Raw genomic sequence first — 23,563 nt, 5'->3', positions numbered from 1 at the left:
CAAAGTTACCTGGTCCTGCCCTTGTACCTGATATTTCTACAACACCATCCTTCTACATAACTAACTATATACATATTTTTCCTCCTTTTATTGCCTCTCATCTAACAAAATATTCCTTTCTCTGTCATATATTACGCTTTATCTTCTCTATCATATATACATCTCTGTTGCCTTACTTTTACATATATAATTTACTGGCCTCTCTAAAACTAGACTGTACTTTAAGTTGGAGATTTCAATCTAAGTATGTACATATTAATCGCATGTATTGTTTTATTATGTGTCTTTAAAATGTATTGTCACACATTATAATGCTAAATGAGGATTCTTTTGAGCGTCCAGATTTTTGTTTCATGTTTTTGGTCTGTTCCCCACAAAAAAAATGTATTTTTTGGCACGTTATTGAGGATTGAATTCACTAATGTCAGACATTTCAGTTTCAGACTTCATATCCTTCAGTAAATGCATATTAAATCAATACTTGCTATTATAGCAATCTTCTTAAATCTATATGAACAATATTTTACATTTTGAGCCTTTGCCCCTCCATTATTTTTAGCTTTCTCCAGATTTTTTGCACTAAAGGTTCAAGAGGTATGCATGATATTTTGCTTGTTGGGCCTCTGGTGAAAATGTGATTTTCCTCAGTCAGATTATCCAGGTTAACAAATGTAAATGAAAAAAGAAATTTAAAAGAACCAAGTTTAACAGATGGCTCCTTTTTTGTTGTATTGACTGTATTTAATACACAAATGCATCTTAAACATTGAACAGCCAACGGGTAAAGGTAAATATAAGCCTCTGTTGAGAGTCAACCAATCTGCACATGGAGAGATATATTAGAAGGCTAGAAGTAAAGCTTAGTTAGGAGCTCAGAAGGCAATGGGCTACAACAAAAAGATTTAAGCACCAGTAAAAATAGAATGGATACTAATGGTAAGGGGCTTTCGCAGCACGTCAAATGAGGAAGAAGAGGTAAGAAAACTAGTTTAGTGGATGCAGAGACGACCTCTGGGCTGACACTAAATAGTGAATGCCATGTAGTATCTGAAATGGTCAAAAAGGATTGGAAATATTCACACATATTGGTCCATGTGGGCACAAATGACTTAGCATAGAGAATATTGAAGGAACAGTCAGGATGTCCATAAGGTTAAAGGATATGTGTAAAGACATGAAGAACATAGTTGTTTATTGGAAGTATTACTGTTCCCCAGAACTAGCAGGCTCTGAAAGTATAGAATAATACAGATAGTTTTGGGGACCAGTAATACCTCCAAGACTACAATACTATTCGTGTGAATATGAAAGAGAGATAAAATATACTATTGCATAATGCAAAGAGCCTATTAAAGAAAACAACTGATGCATGGTCCATTGTGGTAGCAGGAAAGGCAGACATAGTGAGGATTATGGAGACATAGTTAACAACTATGAGGTATACAGCTGCAAGAAAGGACAGGAGAAATGGAAACTGGGTAATACATGATATTAATGAATTAGAAGCAAGATCCAGGAGGAGAAAATAAGTCATTTGGGTGAATAATGTGGCAGGGAATACAAAGAGCATTTCAATCTAAACAGGTTGGCAGTTAAGTTGAAGAGGAGAGAATGAAGACAATTAGAGGACAAGTGCTATTTATAGGCCTCCAAGTGCATCAAGTAGGAAAATATTAAGAACAGTAACTATCCCTCTGATGCAGAATCTACCAGACCATTGAACTATATTCTATACAGAAAGTACATCTCCCTCCCCACAAGTGTCTGATGACAACACTGCCCTTTAAGTTCACATTCTCAATCTCACTAGTGTTTGGGTAGTTCTCTGCATCCATTCATACACAGACTGCCTTTGGAGAGTGTCCTGCATAACCTCTGTTAGGACTCACTGGAAAAACAAGGGAATTTATCTGTGGCCTTGTCTTTTCTGATGAGACCCAAGGCCTGCAGAAACTACAAGCACTGTTTGTGACTCCCTGCTGGAGATTTGATATGAAACATTAAGGAAAGTAATCTATTTTGTGTCTGTATAGCTGCTTAAACTGATAGAGCTGCTTTCTGTTTTATCTGTTCCATTTTGTTTTCTGTTCTGAGAAATTTGGTGTGCCTGGTGTATTTGTTCTTTGTGGCAGATAGACACTTAAATTACCCAGGCTACACTTTTCACGTTTTTTTTTTTCCATTGGTTAATTTGTTTCTTGAGTAATATTTAAATGCACAGAGAATTTCTGGATCTTTGTTGTCGCTAAAAAGACTGAAGGCCTACAAAAACTACAAAAAAATACAAGAACTGTTGTTGGCTTCCCTGCTGGAGATTTGATATAAAGAAGTGAGGAAAGAAAACTCTATTTGTGTCTGTGTAGTTGCTTAAACTTAAATACACACAGAGGTTATCTGTGGCCTTTTGCTTTCTGATAAAATTCAATGCCTGCAAAAACTATAAGCACTGTGGGTGACTCCCTTCTGGTTATTTTTCCCACCCACTCTTTCATGCCTTGATCTGCTTTAACCTTAACCTGCACACCCTTACTGTAACTTGAGCTTTGTAAGCTCCTCCCTTTCCAGACTACTGTTGATATGTTGGATTATTTATTCGCCTTTCCTTGTGCTTATTTTTTTTTAAAGTGTATTTTACCTCTCCTTGTATGTTATACTGATTTATTTGTTCTGCATTCATTATCCAGCTAATGTTTGGATAATGTAGTATATTTGTATACTCTAGCAAGCTCTTTTCTGTGTTGTTAAATCAAGATGCCTGAGGATTTCCCATCAAGAGGCAGTGGCTGGTAGCCTGGCCTGTATACTTTGGGGAACCATACTAGAGATTCATGCATGTAGTTGTTTTATTGGTCAGAGGGCATATTTCCACAAAGTGAAGTACTTTTATTGAATAATCATACCTTTATAAACTGTTGAAAGTACACTGCAGCTAATATCTTGAAATAGTTATTGCCTCTCTTTGTGCCTTTCCATAAGTTTGTTTGTTTGTGCTACCAATACACTTTGGACACTCTTTTACTGTGTTTTTACATTAGGAGGACTCAAGGACATTACCAGGCATATGTTATATTTGCTATAGTGTACACTATGGCCAGTCATGGAGTAGCAAAAAAAAAACAACAAACAAAAAAAAAAGCCCTCAGTCGTTGGCTCAGTTGCTAATGTGCTTTTCAGGTTTTCAAGGTCATGTCATGGTACTATTCATTTCTGCTTCACTTTGGGGGGGGGGGGGTAATGACCAATCCAGTCCAGTATCAACAGTTGTTTTTGCTGCAGGTGTATTTGGTAAGCTACTTAATTCCCATTGAATACAGCTGCACTCAAATCCCTATCACTTTTTTTTTCTCTCGGTGGAGATGCTGAGCATTTGTGAGTGACCATTTTAATTTCCAGCTTCTGCTGCCTTTTTAATTCAAATTTTTTTCTTTCTTCTGGAGTGGGGTCATACCGGTCTTTTAAACTTTTTGTGTTGTTGTGCAATACATTAAAGCAAGCATAGTTTTTATATATTTTAAGAACAGCTCAGACATTTATTAAGGGAACAACTGTTTTAATATTGGCAGTCTATAATATTTCAGCTTACATAATATCCAGAGAATAAAACACAGAATTTATATTATATTATACATATATTTTAATATCACAGAATGTCACCATATGTTTAGCTACTTACCAGCCTACATTAAGTATACTGTTGAGTTGAAATGCTTAGTGATCAGGCTGCATTATACTAGTAAGTGTCAGTAGCACAACAGGTAGCAACCTTCCCTTTAATCAAAAGGCTGTATGTTCTGTTCCCACAGCATGTAGATTTATTACTTACACTGCAGTGCAGCTTCATGGGGGTCGTGCACTCCTGAGTGTGCTGTCCTTCCGGTGAGATATTAAAATGAGGTCCTATTTGCTTGAGTTGGTGGTAGCCCTGGTGGATGTAAAAGATCCCCTGACAAGACACCTATTGAAAAGTATAGGTGAAGTTCCCTGATGTCCTTCCCAAATTTCCCATAGTAATATAAATAACACCTCAGCTCCCCCTGACGAGACTAACCAGTCAACAAAGGGTAACATTTTTTTTCAGAAAAGTGGCATTTTCAATGTCTAACCAGTCAACAAAGGGTAACATTTTTTTTTCAGAAAAGTGGCATTTTCAATGTCTAGGACCTGAATTATACCTCTCAATCAGGACAAAGCCAAGGCCCAAAATCAGGGGCAGATTTTAGTTATTGGTCTTATAAACTTTGTTGTTAGAAACAAAAAAAAAAAGGTTTTATGTTGGTGTGCATTTTCTGAAAGGATGTGCAGCCTGAAGCTGAAATGTTACATAATAACTAGAGGAGGAGCAGAGCAAAAATATAATTGGCATTGCATTTCTTGAAGGTTACGTGGGACCGAGTCAATAAATTGCTCCAGTGCTAGAAAGTTAGCATAGCAATGCATTTTGCATTAGCATACATTTCCAGATGGTTATAAAATCTGAAAAACAAATGTTTGTTTACTGACTGTGGTCCATAATTACTTGCTGGAAAGCCACACAAGTAAAAGGTGGAGATAGCTGAAAGCGTTGTGTTAAAGTTATTTTATGAATTACCATGGATACTTGTTACTTTAACAATTTTTGTAATAGACCCTTTCAATGCAGGACATTAAGGAGCATGAATTTTAACAATCAAAATGTTCTTTATAATGAGCTTAGATGTATTTGTGTGTATGTATATGTATGTATGTGTGTTTGTGTGTGTGTTTGTGTGTGTATATATATATATATATATATATATATATATATATATATATATATATATATATAAATATATATGTATGTATATATATATATATATATATATATATATATATATATATGTATATATTCACACACACACACACACACACATACACACACTAGAAACCTTCCAGTGGTGGTAGCTGGTGTGTGTGTGTGTGTGTGTGTGTGTGTGTGTGTGTGTGTGTGTGTGTGTGTGTGTGTGTGTGTGTGTGTGTGTGTGTGTTGGTAGTAGTGGTTTATGTGTGTTTGTGTGTGTTTGTGTGTGGTGTGATTGGACCTCTGGGAGACTGGCTACTTTGATGTGGTGGTGGCGCAGGAGTTTTTTGTAGTGGAGCACTGTTACTAAATGCCAGTTAAGTGTGACTGTGGACATTGGAGGTGAGGCAGTGTGAGTGAATGGGGGACAGCAATACAAGACCTTAGAGTACAAATTGAAAAAAATCTGTCTATACCCCTGGTAGGACAGGGAGTATTCATCTAATGATAGTATGTGTTTGAACAATCTACCAAAGGGCTCTAAGTGTAATCGTTTTACTGGTCAGTGGGCTCAGTAGTCACATTTTTGTATTTCCAGTGCTGGTATAAATTTGTACACAGCTGCTCGACATGCCAGTACCCTGTAAAGTTGCAAACATCTGGAAGCAAATTTTTCCTTTAGAACTGCCCATAAAGTGGTGCACTGTAAAGCAGTAAATCTAGAGCAAACACTGTCCACACTGGCAAGCTTAGAGCAGCTAGTTGTGCATCAAGTGGTGATAGTGTTAAATTTAGTATTTTATAGCCTAGTCTGCCTCCAACCCCTTCACAAAAAGCATCTCTAATAGCCTACTGTTAACTCCCATAAGCCACACAAATTAGGGGGCCAGATAACATGCATATGCAATTTCCTAATTTCTCTGCAGCCAGCCTGGTGGATAAGGGTATCCTGAGACAATGTGGCAATTGTCTCATGTTTACTGACAACCACTTAACAGATACAGTATGAGAGAAATGTACATACACAATGTCATTTAAGGCTAAACTTTCACATAGAAGCGCACATGCGGTTGTAAAAAAACACACAAATAGCACACAAAATACACACACACACACACACACACACTATCCAGGACTCTAGTCCTAGAGGACTCCATTGTAAGACATACTGATGACCCTCTAACCAGGCTGAACAAGAAAGTAATGGTTAGTTACATATCTGGAGCCAGGATTCACCAAATTTTTATTTATTTATTTATTTATTTTATTTTACATTTGTTGACCGGGCTAGTCCAGCTGGATACATTTCCATTTTCAGCAGAGGCCTGGGGAGAAAAGCTCCTCGAGAGTACAGAACAATGTTTTACTTAAATCAAAAAATAAAACAATTCAAAGTTTAACAGGTGGAAGTACCATATAAAGTTAAGCTATTTTATGCATGAAAGATCATATTGGAGTAGGTAGTTTAGTAAATAAGGAAATATGTTCAGTTCACAACACATTTGATTGTAGTATGTTATGTTAAGTATATATGTTAACATAGTAGGGAGACTGAGAGTCATATTTTGATATGGAAAGAGAGTCCAGTCAATTGAAAGGCCAGTTATAATTCTGGTTTTCATTAGGCAATTAGATTATACAGTAATTAAGACTTGTAACTTAATGAAAAGAAGACGTGAGAGGTTAGTCTGGGTTCAGACAGGTGCACAAACAATGTGATTTGAGGTAGGTTTTAAGCCTGATTTTAAATTTTGTTAGTGAAGGTAGGGAGGTCAGGTCACTGGGGAGAGAGTTCCAGGTTTTACCCACTGTATTAGAGAACAGAGAGTCCCCTGCCTTATTGTAGGTTTTGCATATTTGTACTAGTATTTTGCTAGATGAGCATAAATTAAGCATGCACTCAAGTCACTGCACCACAGGAACCAGTATAATTCCATCATAGTCCATGTAGATGTAAATGACCTTAGACGTATCTCCCTAGATTATATGAAAAGAGACATTATAGATCTCCCTGACTATGTGGCTCAGGCTGATATGAACATAGTATTGAGAAGCATATTACTTTCACTAAGGATGATGCCACAATACCAACAAAAGATGATTGATTTTAACAGTTGGCTGAGATTCTTGTGTCATTCTAAGGGGATCCAGTATTTGTCAGCATGGGAAGACATGGTTAATAAACCATGTTGCTTTGCCAAGGATGGTCTACAACTGTCTACCACTAGGCTTTTGAATACTGGCTAAAGCTTTATTCTCCCCCATACAGCCTTTCTTAGACAATGCCAAACTGACAAATGTACCGACATAGAAAAATCAACTCAACTGAACCTCAAGCTGTTACTGCTCAATTTAAGAAGCCTAAACAAAAGACTAAACTCTCACCACGCTCTCCTCACACTGGAGAATATAGACATCTCTGCAGTTACTGAGACATAGTTTAAAGCTGCAGAGAGGACCCCAGCAGTGCCAGATTTCAGTACCTTCCATACTTTTAGACTACTAGCTGCACAGACAGGGACTAAAGGTGGAGGTGTCTCAATATACATCAATAACAAGCATACCATTAGTTTGTCAAACAAGATGCACTGAAGTTTGTGCAAGTCACCATAGATAAAATCCCATATCATATCTTAGCCAGCTCTATGTTCCATAAAACTCATAGCGTATGCTTAAACCTATTGGAAACACCCACCATCCAACCAAGAACCTTACTTATTCAGCACTTTACCCTTCTGTATATTGAGAATCTTACAGAGCCCCAAATCTACAGGTGCAGAGATTCCTGGACTTTGTAAATAACTCTTATTTTTTTTGGCGGCTCCCGTTAGGGGTTGCCACAGCAGACCATTTCTTCCTGTCCTCTACATCTTGCTCTGTCACACCAACCACCTGCATGTCCTCACTCACCACATCCATAAACCTTATCTGAGGCCTTCCTCTTTTCCTGTTACCTGTCAACATCATCATCAGCATCCCTCCTCACCACATGTCCAAACCAATCTTGCCTCTCTGGCTTTGTCTCCACACCTTCCAACCTGGGCTGACCCTCTAATATACTTATTCCTAATCCTGTCCACCATTGTCACACCCAGTGCAAATCTTAACATCTTTAACTCTGGTGCATCCAGCTCTGACTCCTGCCTTTTTGTCAGTGCCACTGTCTCCAGCCCATATAACATAGCTGGTCTCACTACCCTCCTGTATACCTTCCCTTTCACTCTTACTGGTACCCGTCTGTCACAAATCACTCCTGACACTCTTCTCCACCCACTCCATCCTGCCTCTACTCTCTTCTTCACCTCTCTTTCCAAACTCACCATTACTCTGAACTATTGATCCCAAGTATTTAAACTCATCCACCTTCACCACCTCTACCCCCTGCATCCTCACCCTTACTCTAGCCTCCCTCTCATTCACACACATATATTCTGTCTTAGTCCTGCTGACCTTCATTCCTCTTCTCTCTAGAGCATATTTCCACCTCTTCAGGGTCTCATCCACCTGTTCTCTACTCTCACTACAGATCACAATGTCATCTGCAAACATCATAGTCCACGGGAACTCCTGTCTGATCTTGTCTGTCAACCTGTCCATCACCATTGCAAATAAGAAAGGGCTCAGAGCTGATCCTTGATGTAATCCCACATCCACCTTAAACGCATCCATCACTCCCACAGCAGACCTAACCGCTGTCACACTACCCTTGTACATATCCTGTACCACACTTACATACTTCTCTGACACTCCTGATTTCCTCATACAATACCACAACTCCTCTCTAGGCACCCTGTCATATGCTTTCTCTAAGTACACAGACACAATACATCTCCTTCCAACCTGCTCTGTGCTTCTCCATCAACACTCTCAGAGTAAACATCGCATCTGAAGTGCTCTTTCCTGGCATGAAACCATACTGCTGATCACTAATCATCACCTCCCTTCTTAACCTAGCTTCTACTACTCTTTCCCATAACTTCATGCTGTGACTGATCAATTTAATCCCTCTGTAGTTACTACAGCTCTGCACATCACCCTTATTCTTAAAAATCAGTACCAAAATACTTTTTTCCATTCCTCAGGCATCCTCTCACTTTCCAAGATTTCATTAAACAATCTAGTTAAAAACTCCACTGTCATTTCACCTAAACACCTCCATGCTTTCACAGGTATGTCATCTGGACCTACAGCCTTGCCATTCTTCATCCTCTTCATAGCTATCCTTACTTCCTCCTTGCTAATCCACGGCACTTCATGATTCACTATCCGCACATCATCCAACCTTCTCTCCCTCTCATTCTCTTCATTCATCAGCCCCTCAAAGTACTCTTTCCATCTGCTCAACACACTCTCCTCACTTGTGAGTTTGTTTCCCTCATTATCCTTTATCACCTTTACCTGCTGCACATCTTTTCTAGCTCGGTCCCTCTGTCTAGCCAATCAGTACAGGTTCTTTTCTCCCTCCTTAGTGTCCAGCCTTTCATACAACTCTTCATATGCCTTATCTTTAGCCTTCGCCACCTCTCTCTTTGCCATGCACCTCATCTCCTTATACTCCTGTCTACTTTCTTCATCTCTCTGACAATCCCACTTCTTCTTCACCAACCTCTTTCTCTGTATACTCTCCTGTACTTCCTCATTTCACCACCAGGTCTCCTTGTCCTCCTTCCTCTTTCCAGATGTCACACCATGCACCTTTCTAGCCATCTCCCTTACTAGCTCCACTGTAGTTACCCAGCTATTCGGTAACTCTGCACTGCCACCCAGTGCCTGTCTTAACTCTTCCCTGAACTCCACCTCACAGTTACCCTTTTTCAGTTTCCACCATTTGATCCTTGGTGCTGCCCTCACACTCCTCTTCCTCCTCTTGATCACCAATATCATGCTACAAACCACCATCCTATGCTGCCTAAGTACACTTTCCGCTGCCACCAATTTACAGTCTCCAATCTCCCTCAGACTAGCCCTTTTACATAAGATATAATCCACCTGTGTGCATCTTCCTCCACTTTTGTACGTCAACCTATGCTCCTCCGTTTTGTTAAAATAGGTATTCACCACAGCCATATCCATCCTTTTCACAAAATCCACTACCATATGACCTTCTGCATTCCTTTGCTTAATACCATACTTGCCCATCACTTCCTCGTCCCCTCTGTTCCCTTCACCAATATGCCCATTGAAATCTGCTCCAATCACCACTCTCTCACCCTTGGGTACAGACATCACCACTTCATCCAACTCACTCCAAAATTTTTGTTTCTCATCCATTGCACACCCAACTTGTGGAGCATATGCACTAACAACATTCATCATTACACCATCAATTTCCAGCTTCATAAACATCACTCTATCCAAAACTCTTTTCACCTCCAAAACACTCTTAGCATACTGTTCCTTCAGGATAACCCCTATGCCATTTCTCCTCCTATCCACATGATGATAAAACAATTTGAACCCACCTCCGATACACCTAGCCTTGCTCTCCTTCCATCTGGTCTCTTGCACACACAATATACCAGCCTTCCTTCTGTCCATCATATCAGCTAGCTCTCTCCCTATACCAGTCATACTGCCAACATTCAAACTTCCGACACTCACTAACACAGTCCTAGCCTTTACCTGCCTTTGGGCATGCCTTCCCCCTCTTCTCCTCCTTCTGCCAACAGTAGCCCAATTTCTGCCAGCACCCTGTTGGCCAACAGCACTTGTGGCGGTCGTTGTTAACCCGGGACTTGACTGATCCATTATGTATATCTGTACTGTTGTCTGTATGTATGATTTGGCAAAATTTCATGCCAGATGCCCTTCCTGATGCAACCCTCCCCATTTATCTGGGCTTGGGACCGGCACAAACAAATGCACTGGCTTATGCATCCCCAGTGGCTGGGACTTTGTAAATACAGACACCCTTAACCAGTTAGTGCATACGCCCATTAGAGGTTCCAATATAATTGACCTTGTACTCACAAATATGGAAGAACGCTGCATCATTCTCAATTTCACATCCCCCCTAGTAAGGCCAGACCATAATCAAAATCAGCTCAGTAACCCTTGCAAACCCAGTAACAGTTAGAAATTATGCCAAGGCAAACCATATTTTATTAAGCGATAGTTTGTCAAAATTCAAAATCAGCTCAGTAACCACACTAAACCCAGTAACAGTTAGGAACTACACCAAGGCAAACTACCTAAGTGATAGTTTGAAAAAATTCAATGCCCTTCCAAATCCAGAGAACATAGCAGCTTATGCAGAATTCTTAACAGAAGCTCTGCACAACCACGTCAGTGGCTGCATAGAGGTTGCTGACCCTAACAGAAGTAAGCCCAAATCTAACTCTAAAAACAAACCACCCTGGTGGCATCCCAGATTAAACAGGTTATACAACAAAAGGTAAAAAAATCATGGCTAAACTCAGGAAGTATAACTCCCGCAAAGATAAGAACTCTCTCATCAAAATAAACAGGCAGTTAAGAGGGCTAATTAAGTCCAATAAAGATTGATAATGAAGTCCAGTAAAGCCAATTTTGAGGTCAAGATAGCAACCCAGGCAAAAGACAACCATAAGTCTTTCTTCAGCTTTGTCAGAAACCTTAAATGCAGCACACAGCAGAATGCTAAACTGATGGTTAATTGTGCCACATTCAGTGATCTGGGTGATATAGCGAATCTTATGGCTGACAAATTCATTTCCAACTTTACACCCCACTCAGCCCCAGCCACCTCCCAAGAAATACCTTCAAACATAATCCCTCCAGCTATTAACAGAGATCATGTCCTGGCTGCACTCACTAAGGCCAAGAACACAGCCTCAGTGGGCCCCTATAATATCCCAGGATGCCTCCTGAACATTCAGAAATATAACCTATATATAATAAAATATGGACTCTTGAAAAAAAAGAGAAATACAACAAGTAAGAGCCGCTGGAGTCACTATTTAACTATAGTCTTAAAACAGGCTTTGTGCATCAGATTGAGAACTGCAATGGTCATCCGTCTTCATAAGGGTGGAACATCAACAAAGGCCAGAAACTACAGAACCATTAGTCTGACTTGTCTTATATGCAAAGCCATGGAAAGAATTATCATGGAAATGATCGGTAAAGGCACAGAAGATCTTCAGAAACTGTATCCATCCCAGTTTGGTTTTGTCAAGGGAAGGTCATGCCTACTGAACCCACTGGACTTCTTTGAGAAGGTCACCAAGGCAATGGATGAGGGTAAAACAATGCATACTGCCTAGCTTGACCCGGCAAAGGTATCTAATACAATACCCCTCACTGGCATTGTTAACAAACTTATGAAATTAGGCATAACACCCTATATGATATGCTAGATAGACAGCTGGTTCAGAGTGAGGAACCAGGAAGCTAGGGCTGGTGAGACCACCTCTTCAAAGAGGCCAATCACCAGTGGAGTCCCTCAAGGCTCTGTGATGGTCTGTCTCCTCTTTGGCATCTACTTCTCAGAAGTCAAGGCTAATGTCAAAGGCATTTGGCTAAAGAAGTTTTCCAAAACACTGACATCTTACAAGAGGGTCTAACACAGACAAATGACTGATGCCAAAGCCGTGGCTTAAAACTCAATGCCAATAAATACATTATAGTACCTTTGTGGGAAGTCAGCCACCCCAGGAAACTACATCATCAATAAAACACCCCTAAGAGTTGACCCACTAGTCAGGAATCTAGGAACACATGTAGACAGTAACCTGGCCTTCGACTAATATGTATCCAAGGTAGTAAGGAAAACCTTCTATGATGTTCAGCTTATAAGTAAATGCATGGCATCTAGGTTGGGGGAAGTGATTGCACCACTACACTCGGTCCTTATCAGACCAATCATTGAGTATGATGCCCCCTTCTGTATGTACCTGACCAGACAAATGCAGCATTTGGAAAGTCCTCAAAGGTTCTTTACAAAGAGAATACAGGGCATAAACAAAATGTCCCGTGTGTATTGCCTCACAGCCCTTTCTCTATACTCTGTCTCCTACAGACTACTGAGAGATGATCAACATCTGGCATCCCTGGATCCCACTCTGATGAATCCTTTGCACATCTGCAAAGCAAACAGGATCAGAACTACTAGATCTAAAAGCCTAAATTTTGTTTGCAAGATAAATAGAACATGCTGGAGAGACAGATATGTATCTCAGAGAATTCTCTTTCTCTGGAACAGGCTCCCCATCCATGTGAAACAAAGTCCCTCCCTAACTTTATTGAAGCATAACTTGGTCCATTTTATGGCAAATCGAAAATTCACCACGGATCTGGTGACTATATCTTTGATGGACAGAGGCAGTCAGTAAATCATGCTATAAACAACAGTCACCCCTATATAATCTTCTGAAACATATAACTTAAAGGACAAATTTGGGTTGCACAGGTAGGCTTACAAAGGTGATCGTTAGTCACGTATAGACCCACAAAACTATGAATCTATGAACAAGTGATGGCAAATGCTTATTCCCTGCCTTGACAATCAAATTGTATGAGTGGGTGTTCCTTTTACAAGCAGCTATAATCAGGTCCTATCTACAGAGCTGAAATAAAAATTACCCAAGGTTAACTGAGGCAGAAGGAGGAAAATCTGCTTTAATAATTCTTCCACAAGTTAGCTTGAGTTTATATGTCTCTGCTATTATTTACTGTTAGCTGTTATGCTGTTAACTAAGAGCCCATTGTTAATATCTTCTGTATTTCAACATCAAAACATCTACATGTATTTGTGATAGTGATACTCGGTTTTTATTCTAATCAATCATTATCTTTTAGGAAATAACTACAGTTAACAATTGCCTTGCTCATAGGTTCATAGGTTCATAGGTTCATACTAGGCTATCTGCCCTAGGGCATTTATAAGCCTAGCCAGAATGTGTTTGGCTTTCGCCACCCATTTTAAATTTATTTTGCTATGCCCTTTTTCAAGGTTAGTATATTGTGCCTCTGTCTAACAGTGACACAGAAGTGATACCCAGGGTAAACCTACGATCTCCCATCTACTCATCAAGATTCCTCTTGAAGAGAGTCAATGAGGGACTCTGCCTAACCTGGACTGGGATTTTATTCCAGAGTGAAGGGAGCCTCTGGGTTATGAATCTGTCCCTCCAGCATGTCCTATTTATTTCAGTGCTGAGGTTCAAGTCTCTCAAGCGCGTAGCTCGATGGGATTTGGATTTTCTGAGGTGCAGCATGTCCATTAATTCCGGGTTGGACATGGCTTTATATGTCAGGCACAGATCGCCTCTGAACAGGCGGTATGCCACTGAGTAGAGCTGGAGTTACTTTAACCGGGCAGCATATGGCATCTGTTTGAGCCCTTTGATCCTCTTGGTGAGGTACTTTTGGGGTCTTTCCAGTTGCTGCAGGTGTCTGGTAAGGTACATCCCAAAAGGGGCATTGTACTCAATTATGGGCCTGATGAGGGATGAGTAAAGAGGCACGATGACCTCCCCTGATTTAGATGTGAATCCCTTCATGATTAGGTGGGCTATATAAAATGTTTTTCTAACCAATTTGGCCATGTGGTTGTCAAATGAGAGATTGCTATCAACTTGGGTCCCCAGGTCCCTAATTACTTCTTCTGTACTTAATGGATTACCACCTATGTGGTAATTTGTGGGCACTTTGTTTTGCCAAAGGGGATGACTATACAATTTTTGGCATTTAGCTTGAGGCCATGGCTCTGGCACCAGTTGTCTGTTTCTATGAGGCCCTTTCGGAGGATGCTTGTGTTGGCTGGAGAGTCGATTATGGTGCCCAGTTTGCAGTCATCTGCGAACTTGGTCTGCCACAGACCTTCCGTGTTGGCCTGTACCTCCGAGAAATATATACCGAACAAGAGAGGTCCCAGGACTGAGCCTTGTGGGACACCACTTGTAACTGGTTTGGAGTCTGACATGGCTCCAGCAATTCTAACCATGTGGGTTCTGTCCTTGAGCCAGTTTGCAACCCATCTAGTGACATAGAGGTTTATATTTAAGCTGGTGAGATTATCTATAATGCCCGAGTGGGGTATTGTATCGAAGGCTTTTGCGAGGTCCAGGTAGGCTGTGTGGACCACCATCCCCTCGTCAATGGCCTTGGTGACTGTTTCAAAGAAATCAACCAGGTTTAAGAGGCAGGATCTGCCCTTAACAAAGCCGAACTGGGTAGTATCCAGTGTTTGTAGGTCCCCAATATCTTTATTTATGAGGTCCATGATGATCCTTTCCATAGCTTTGCAGACCAAGCTAGTCAGGCTTATGGGGCGATAGTTTCCAGGATCCGTTGAGGCACCACCTTTATGGAGAGGGACCACTGTTGCTGTACGTCACTCTTTGGGCACATATCCTGTAGTAAGGCTGAGATTGAACAGTAGTTTTATGTTTGGGTTTAGCTCTTCTTGGAGTTCATGTAGGACGCAGCCCGGGACACCATCTGGTCCCATTGATGCTGTGTTTTTGCTTTGGAGAGGCGGCTCTTACCTGAGCATCTGAGATGTCAGGGGAAGCACTCTGCTGGGATAGATATTTGCCCTTTGGTGGGGAGGGGAGTTTGCACTGAACCTGTCAGCTAGGATGTTGGCAATGTCTGTGGGTTTGGTGTATTTTTTGTCATTTTGGACTAATTCTGAATATATCTGGGAATTACCACCCAGGTTCCTAACATAACTAAAGAAAGCCTTGTGATTATCCTTAGTGTCCTGTGCAATTTTTCTCTCGAAGCTGGCCTTAGACAATTTTATGTGTGCCCATAGTTTTTTGCTAATACTGATCAGTGATGCCTTCCCTTTTTGGGATTTTGCTCTATCATTTAGTAGCTTCCTCCTTCTATTGTATAGTTTGTTTATGGCTGGGGTCCACCAGACAGGACATCTGCCTTTGGAGGATTGGGTCTTGGTTTTATTTGGGATCGCATGATCCATGCATTCCTGAAGGTGTTCATAGAATGCATTTATAAAGGATTCTGCGGTCTGGGCCATATTTTCCATAGGCCCAGGGGCTTTGAAGGATTCCACCTCAGTTTTGAGGAGTGTGAAATTTGCTTTAGAGAAGTTTTTCACTGTGGTTTTCTGGGCAGGGGGTGGGGTCGGGATGTGAATATCCAGTGAGATTAGTTTATGGTCTGATCTTACCAGTGAGGGATACACTTCTGGTCTGGAGCATAGAGTCCCCATGTTGGTGATGATCAGGTCCAGTATGTTTTCCCCTCTTGTGGGAGTGGTAACAAGTTGTTCCATAGCATTTGAGTTTATAAATTCTAGGAACATTTGGGCTAGGGTGTTGGAGCTAGAGTAATGCTCGCAGTCTATGTTTGGGTAGTTGAAGTCGCCCAATATAATGATGTTTGGAGAGACCTTCATATTTTCCAGTGTTCTCAGGAAGGCCGAGTGGGGTTCCTGGGTTTGGGAGGGTGGTCTGTAGCAGGCTATAAACTGGAAGGCAGCTTTACCCACTGTTAGTTGCACATGGATAGTCTCTGATGCTTCGCCCTTTGCCACCAACCTGGAGGTGTGGGTATCTTTGATGAATATCGATACTCCCCCCTCCTTTTGTGGTTTGGTCCAAGTTTTGGGGCCGAAAAGCATGGTATGAGGTATAACCAGGTAGTGCTGGGGTGCTCTCGGGAGCCCTGAACCAGGTTTCTGTTACTGCACAGATATCGATGTTCTCCATACTAAGGAGAGTTTCAAGTGCGTGCATCTTGAGGTTTAGACTTCTGGCGTTGAGTAGCATTACTCTTAGTTTCTTAATCCTTATGATACCTATGGAGGTGGGTTTGTCTTTTGAGCCTTGCCTAAAACAGGCACTATGGGGGTAGCAAGAGCCTTTGCCAATATCCGAAAGCCCAGGGGTGACAGGTGCAAGCCGTCCCTAGCGAAGCATCGTGGCTTATCGAGCATATCATCCCAAGCTGACAGGCATTGGATCCCCTTTGAATGACACCAGTACTTAAGCCAATTGTTGAAATTGATCATCTTGTCTTCATATTGTGGTATCATTCTTGGTGAGGGTAAGATGCTACTCAAGGTCAGGGTCATACCGGCCTGGGCTACATGCTCAGAGTGCTCCTTTATGTCTCTTTTCATGTAGTCCAGGGAGGTACATCTCGGGTCATTCACACCAGCATGGGCAATGACTGAGTCATATTTGTACTTGCCTTGGAGTGACCTGAGTGCTTGTGTTATGTGGCGGATCCTAGTGCCCGACAGGCTGCTCACCGTGACCCTCTCCTTGTTCAGCCTGGTGAGCGGGACGTCAGTGTGCCTGACGATAGAGTCACCTATTACAAGTGTATCAGGTGTGTTGTTTAGTCTTAAGGGCTGTGACTGTTTGGCACACTGGCTTTGTGAGATATGTGTTGCACGTGTTTTGTTTTGGAGTAGCGGCTGCTTGGGTGTCTGCTTTGGAGGTCTCTGCTGCTTCGGCAGATCTTTATTTAGAGCCTCCGAGTATGTTTTTGTGTGATTATGTGTTTGGTTTGCTGTCGTGGTAGGTCTATGTGAGACTGGAATTGTAGTGAGTGTGGTTTCCTTCTCCTCCTGACTGGTTATGCCAGTACTGAGTTGAGAGAGCTTAGCCTCCAGTTTGGCTATATGGTTGCATCTCTCACATGTGTTGGAATTTGTTTTGTCCATTCATGTTTCTACTGCTTTTTTATGTATGGAAAGCTCTCTTTTCAACTCTTCCTGAAGCTAGCCTTAGGTATTTGCTGTCCATTACTGACTATGACCTCCTGATCATATCAGATGCTAACTGTTAGAATAGAACTGTAGTTAAACATAGTCATGTATAATGTATTTTATGAACTTATATTTGCTTATTCCTACATCTTCCTGTGCTTATAATATATATTTTTGTTGCAATCTAATGAATATCTGTTATGAAGAAACTTTGCACCTTATACTCACAGTGAATTTGTAAAGCTGTTTGTACTTGAGAAACTGGGTATGAATTTATTATTTTAAATTAGATATAGGGTTTTGTATCAGCCTATTGCACAACTATACTAGATGACAGGGTGCCAGGTAAACTGCAGTACAAGATGGTTACCTAGCTCAGCAGCTACGTGATTGGTGAATGTTAAAAGTTTATATTTTTATTGATTTTGAAGGTTTCAATGATGCATGCCGAGAGGAAATTTTATTCATCAGTAAGAAAACAAGGAACCTCTAAACACTGGACCCATCTCAGTTTGGCTTCATCAAGGTCAAATGATGCTTACTCAACCTGTTGGACCTATTTTGAAAAGTCCAGAAAGGCAATAAATTAAGTTAAAACAGTACACTATGTATGCCTCTATCTGACCATGGCTTCTGACACAATTCCCTGCTTAGCCATCCTGCTAGAAGGTTTGACCCAATAAACACTGGTGCCAAATTCATGACTGAAACTAAATGCAAAACAAGATTCATTATTGTAACCTTTGGGAAGTCATCTATACTGGATAACTATCATATTGACAATAAGCCTCTAAAGGTTGACTCAGTTGTTTGGGATTTGGGAACTTATGTTGACAGTGACCAACATGTACCCACTGTTTTAAGAAAGTTGTCCTATACTGCACAACTTATAAACCAAGAGACTGCATCTTGATCTAGAGATGTCATTCCCCCCCTTTACTCAACCATCATTAGGCCATTATATTTAATTTAAAGCCCCCTTTGGCACGTATCTGTCCAGACATATGGAACATAGACCAACACAAAGCCCTGAAACTATACTCAGTATCCTACTGACTGCTAAGACGTGACCTGTGTCTGGCATATAAGTCATCCTCTGATCCAGTGATGATAGACCTACTGCACATCAGCGAGTCAACAGCATCAAAAATACTCAGTTTAGGGATTTAAACCTCTTCTGCAACATCCAACGAATGGTTTGGAAAGAAAAGTATATTGCAAAGAGGATACCACTGCTCTAGATCAGACTCCACATCCACATAAAACAAACTTCATTCCTATCTATATTCAAGCATAATTTGGATCTATGGATGGGTAATATAAAATCTATCCCAAGACTGCCCCCTGTACTACTAATGGACCGAGGCAGCTCCTTAAAGCCTGATCCTATACATAGATCACTTCAAATTATCCATGGTATGATCCTGTTATTCTTACTAGGAGTAGTCTGTAATTATCAACCATGAAATGGGAAAAGCCAATCTAACATCAACTTGGTTAGGTTAATTCAAGGACCAAACTGGAAAAAGACTACAGTCTCAAAGGAAGGTAGCCTGGTACTTACCTATGAACCTACAAGGGGCAGACTGAAATAATAAGAGGAATCAAAGATAAAAGCCACAGTGAAAAGAAGGTGACAGGATGGTAGGTGTGGGGAGAAACTGACATCATAGGTTCATAGGATGGTACTAGGCTTTCGGCCCTAGGGTCTGTACAAGCCTAGCCATAACAATTCCCTGGCTATTTCTTCCTGCAATATTTACTTCCCTGGACCCCTGTCTAGCAGGGTGACTGACGTGATCCCCAGGGCAAATTTCCTATCTCCCATCCAATCTTCAAGGTTCCTTTTGAAGAGGGCCAAAGAAGCACTCTGCTTGACATGCATGGGCAGTCTATTCCAGAGTCTGGGGAGTTTCTGGATTAGTAACCTATCCCTCCAGCATGTTTTGTTCATTGTGATGACAAGGTTTAGATACCTGGAACATGTGTCTCTGAGGGATTGGGATTTCTTTAAGTGTAGCATGTCCAACAGCTCTGGGTTTGACATGACCTTGTATGTTAAGCAGAGATTGCCTCAGAGTAGACAATATGCGATAGATTATATGTGGAGTTTTGTAGACGGTCAGCATAGGGCATCTGTTTTAGGCCTGTGATTCTTTTAGTGAGGTATTTCTGTGGCCTTTCCAGTTGCTGCAGATGTCTTGAGGGGTACATACCAAATGAGGCATTGTATTCTATAATGGGTCTAATGAAAGATGAGTACAGTGGGACAATGACCTCCTTTTTTCTGGATGAAAATCCCTTAGTGATGAGGTGTGCCACATAGAAGGATTTCCTGACTGTTGTGGTGATGTGGTTATCGACGGTGAGACCACTGTCCACCTGTGTCCCTAAGTCTCTTATCACACTTTTGGTGTTTAGTGTACTGCCACCTATGTGGTAATTCACGGGTACATGTTTTTTTCCCAAAGGGGATAACTATACATTTCTTGGCATTGAGCTTGAGCCCATGGCTCTGGCACCAAGCATATGTTTCTGTAAGGCCCTTTTGTAGAGTATCCACATCATTTGGGGATTCAATAATGGCTCCCAGTTTGCAGTCATCTGTGAACTTTGTTAGACAGAGTCCCTTAGTGTTGGCTTGTACTTCAGAGAAGTAGATGCCAAACAAGAGCATTCCCAGGACTGAACCCTGAGGTACTCCACTTGTCACTTGTCTGGAGCTGGATTTGGAGTCGGCTACTTTTACAGTGTGGGTTCTGTCAGTAAGCCAGTTGGCAACCCATCAAGTGATGTGGGGATTAATGCCCAGCTTAGTAAGTTTATCTATGATTCCATAGTGGGGGATGGTATCGAAGGCCTTGGTGAGGTCCAGATAGGCTGTGTGAACCACCTTACCCTTGTCCATTGCTCTGGAGACTGATTCAAATAAGTCAGTCAGGTTCAGGAGACAAGATTGGCCTTTCACAAACCCAAACTGCGTGGGGTCCAGTGTTTGAAGGTTGCCAATGTCTTTGTTTATAAGTTCCATGATGATACGTTCCATGACCTTGCAGATCAGGCTTGTCAGACTGATGGGGCAGTAGTTCCCGGGATCCAAGGTGGATCTCCCCTTGTGGAGTGGGATAACTGTAGCTGTGCACCACTCAGTGAGCATGAAGCCTGAGGTGAGGCTATGATTAAACACGACATTTAAGTGAGGTGCTAGTTCATTTTGTAGTTCATGTAGTACACAGCCTGGGATGTCATCTGGTCCCATGGATGCTGTATTCTTAGCTTTGGAGAGTGCGTTTTGAGAGTGCGTTTTTTACCTATGTGGCCATTATTACTGGAATTTGGCAATCTTTTGGTATTGAGATGGGCCCTTTAGGGGGTGAGGGGGGAGTTTGCACTGAATCGATTTGCCAGGATACTGACAATATCCTTGGGATCAGTATTTTTAATGCCATTCTGTTGTAGCTCAGAACAGATCTGAGCATTGCCATTTTGATTTTTGACATAACTATAGAATACCTTGTGGTTGTCTTTGAAATCTTTGGCAATTTTATTTTCGTAACTAGCTTTGGAAGATTTTATGTGGGATCTCAGCTTCTTACTGAGGCTGGTAAGGGAGTTTTTTGCATCCTGGGTTTTTCCTCTTTTCTGCAACAGTTTCTTCCTTTTGTTGTAAAGTTTGTTTATGGCAAGGGACCACCAGATTGTCTTCCTTTTTTTGGAAGAGAGCATCTTGGTTCTATTGGTGATGGCATGATTCATGCACGAGTAGATGTGCTCATACAGTGCCTTAGTGTAGGATTCAGCAGTTGAACTTTCAGCTCCCATCTGCATGGGTGCCATGAAGTTTACCACTTCTGACTTGAGTAGCATGAAGTTGGCCTTGGAGAAGTTTTTTTATGGTGGTTTCCTTACTGGGGGGTGGGGGTGGGATGTGGATGTCAAGGGTGATTAGCTTATGGTCAGACCTGAACAACGAGGGGGTGACCATAGGTATGGAGCATAGATTTCCCATGTTGGTAATGACCAGGTCTAGGATATTGGAGCCCCTGGTGGGACTAAGGATTAGTTGATCCAGGGCATTGGAATTTATGAATTCCAAGTACCGTTGGGCAAAAGTGTTGGTACATGAGTAGTTTTCCCAGTTAATGGCAGGGTAGTTGAAATCACCCAGTATTAGGGTATTTGGTTGTATCTTAATATTTTCCAGTATGTTTAGAAAGGTGTAGTGAGAATCTTGGGGAATGGTGGGGGATCTGTAGCAAGCTATAATTTGGATTGCAGTCTTACCTAGTATTAGTTGCACCTGGATAATTTCAGATGCATTGTGTTGTTGGGCAACTAGCCTGGTGTTGTGAATATCCTTGGTGAATATGGACACTCCTCCACCTTTAGTGTTTTGGTCCTGGTTTGGTGGCCGAAAAGTGTGGTAAGAACTGTAGCCTGGTATTACAGGGGTGCTCTCTGGAACCTTGAACCAGGTCTCCGTTACTGCACAGATATTGATGTTCTCCATTTTTAGGAGTGCCTCGAGAGAGTGCATTCTGAGGTTTAGACTTCTAGCACTGAGTAACATTACCTTCAGATTTTCCATGTTTGTACCTGTTATGGTGGTGGTTTTGTCCTTTGAACTTTGCCTAAAAAAGGCACTATAGGGCTGGCAAGAGCCTTAGCCAGTAACCTAAATCCCAGGGGAAACAAATGAAGACCATCTCTGGCAAAGCATCATGGTTTGTCGATCATGTCATCCCAGGCAGACAGATACTGGATCTCCTTTGAATGACACCAGAAGCTTAGCCAATTGTTGAAGTCAATCATTTTGTCCTTATACTGTGGTATCATTCAGGGTGAAGGCAGGATGCTACTCAGGGCTAGGGTCATACCTGCCTGGGCCACATGATCTGAGAGCTCTCCCATGTCTCTTTTCATGTAGTCCAGGGAGGTCTGTCTCAAGTCATTCACTTCAACATGGGCAATGACAGAGTCATATTTGTACTTGTTGTGGAGTGACTTGAGTGCATGCATTATGTGGTGGATCCTGGCACCCAACAGGCAGCTGACTGTAATTTTCTCCTTGTTCAGCCTGGTGAGTGAGACATCAGTGTGCCTGACTATAGAGTCACCTATGACTAAAGTGTTGGGTATGTCGTCTTGCCTTAGGGGCTGTTATTGGGTGGCACACTGGCATTGTGAGCTATGTGACACCTTGGTTGTGACTGATGTTTGTTTGCACTTCAGCTTCAGAGGTCCTTGTTGCTTGGGCAGGTTACTGTTAAGGGCCTCCACATATGTGGGTTTAGTGTTGTTACATGTGGGTGTTGGTGGTGTGGGTTTATAAGGGCTATGTGTGGCTTGAAGTGTAGTGCAGGTGTTAACCTTCTCCTCTTGACTGTCTAGCACAATCTTGGGTGGAGAGAGCTTTGCTTCCAGTTTTGCTATGTAAATGCATCTTTCGCAGGTTGGAGAGGGTTGTCAGTGTACATGAGGCAATTGCTGCATTGCCCTTGTATGCCCAGATTCACCAGGTGGACAGGAGAAATCACTGGAAGCTGACCCTTGGACATGCCTGGTTTGGTGCTTTTTTTTTGTAAAGTACAAGAGCTGTTTACCCTTACCTTAACAAGGTGCTTTGCAATTATAGGCTGTTTAGTGCCTACAATTGATTTCTCCTTATTAACAAAGAGAGTTGAGTGCTCGTATCAGTTTAAGAATTTCTAGTGCTTTCCAGCAGGTTTGAAAGCAAGCGCTAGTCACAGGGATGCTTAAAGGTAAGATGAAAAAAAAATGGTTTATCCTAAACACTGCAGTGTGCACTAGAGGAGTTAAATGTGATAAGTAGGTAACTTAAGTTTTACCTGATGAAAAAATTAAGTTTTAGTGGAGAGTCGCTATTTTAAAACAGCAAGATAGATTGAAAGGGGTGGTCACTTTTGTATTCTGGTACTATGGAATACAGTAGGATGGCCAATAAATTTAAATAGTTGAAGGGGAGTGATTTCACAAAATAATAATTTTGTGCTTACTCACACAAGCCAGTAAAAACAGAGAGGAAATGAGATATATGGCGAAATTAACATAAGGGGAAGGCAACTAGAAAGACAATGGTGTTTAAGAGCACTACAGTAACTGAGTGGGAGGATGGGGAA

The sequence above is a fragment of the Protopterus annectens genome, chromosome 7.part0 (assembly GCF_019279795.1).
Source record: "Protopterus annectens isolate FY-2018-M chromosome 7.part0, PAN1.0, whole genome shotgun sequence".
NCBI lineage: Eukaryota > Metazoa > Chordata > Ceratodontiformes > Protopteridae > Protopterus > Protopterus annectens.
Note: the sequence above shows the minus strand (reverse complement) of the source record.